The sequence below is a fragment of the Pteronotus mesoamericanus genome, unplaced genomic scaffold (genome assembly GCF_021234165.1).
Source record: "Pteronotus mesoamericanus isolate MK-2021 breed Mesoamerican mustached bat unplaced genomic scaffold, CSHL_Meso_final contig_105, whole genome shotgun sequence".
NCBI lineage: Eukaryota > Metazoa > Chordata > Mammalia > Chiroptera > Mormoopidae > Pteronotus > Pteronotus mesoamericanus.
The window spans coordinates 998,157-999,920 of NW_026555006.1; positions in this window are offsets into that span (position 1 = coordinate 998,157).

The following is a 1,764-nucleotide window of genomic DNA, read 5'->3' on the forward strand; positions in this document are numbered from 1 at the left end:
TACACCTGTGATAACAAGTGAGGAGGATTCAGAACCAGGGATAACAGGAGCAAAAAGTTCCAGAAATCACATATTTCCACATCTTTTTTCTGCAATAATGAACTCTCAATCAGTGTTGCCAAAAAGTGTTCTAAGAGTCCCAGTTAAATTTGAATATCAAATAGTTATTCATATAAAAACGTCCAAACCTGTAGAAAAAGTTTATGAGTTTATTTGAGCCAAACTGATAACATATACCAGGGAGCAAGAGTATAAATGTTCTCGAGAATAATAATTTTGCATCTTCTTATGTGCATTTGAAATTAAGGAGGAGATTTAAGAAGATTACATGAAAGTTGGCAAAAGCAAAGTGGGGATTGGATTATAGGATAGCCAACTAAATCATTGGCTCTCTTGATGTTTGTAGCATATTTTAAAGGTGTGTTAACCTAAATGCACAGAAACAATGAACAAAGGGGAAAAGATAAACCTTTCACTAAAATGTTATGTCTGGGGTGTGACTATCCACCATGACCTACCCAGTTAAGAATTTATGATCAGATTAGCTTGGAAGGTTTCCATAGAACCTCCCTTTTATCTGTATGCACAGTGAATAATTTTCTGGTATACATATTTCCCATGTAATATTTTTCATCCTATAACTTTTATTTGCTAGATCTGGCAACCTTACTCTTAAAAATGTCCACTATCATGACCAGATAGAGCATTGCTTCCTCCAGGCTAGATGTTGATTGTCTTCCAATCTATAAACTCCATCAGGTGAGGTGCTGCCCCAGAGAAAGTGGCAGAAGGTCTAGGAAATAGGTCCCAACCACCCCCCCGACCCCCAAGCCTCAGTAGTTCAAGCATATGCCACAGTTAGTTATATTGGGTTAGATAGAACAGTTTAAAGACAGAGTTATAGTCTTATTTTCCTGGAGGGATGACCCTAGTGACCATTTTAGAAGGAAATTTGACTTTCTTTCTTTAGTGGGCACAATCCCTCTGAATTTTCTGCTTCTGGAGAAATCATAATAACACACCGATGGATTGATCCCTATGGACAGGAAAAACTAGGAAAGAAGGAAATCATCTTTCACAGTTAAAGGTGAAGAAGGCTCTTTGTCAGCTCTATAATGGTTGGCGTTTAGCTCAGCTCACAGATGTGACCATCATCCTTTCCTACCCCTCCTCTGCCCTCCCAAAAAATAAAGAGATTTGGAAAGTGCTAGGGTTATGGTGACGTGACAAACAGGTGAATGGTTACAATAATGTGCAAATGCCATGCTATGCATGCAACAGCTCTTAGGACCCTGGAGAGAGCAATTCAGTGTGGACCCTCAAGGCAGCAAGAAGATCCAAGAAGGCTTGACCAATGAGGTGGTGTCTATGTTTTGAGAAATGAGGTGGCTGTCTCCTAAAGTATAAAGGCAATGAGAACATTCATCAGATTCAGAATAGGGAAGCACTACTGAAAAGGGAAATAGAGGAAAACACATGTGTAGTAAGATTTAAGAGGAAAGCAGAAAGCTGATAGTGAAGCAGTTTATGTGCCCAGAAAGTGAATTTAGACTCTGTTCTCCAGGCCAGGGAACTCCTAAGTCTGAGAGGTAGTATGCATGGTGGTTCAACCCAGGTTCTAGAGTGACGCTGCTTCAGTGTAAATCCTGGCTTTACTATTTAGTTACATGAGTTTAGTTTAATTACTAAAACTCTCCTTGATTCTGTTTTTCTTCATCAGTCAATAGGTGACAATAATTTCTTGCTCATCATATTTATTATTAA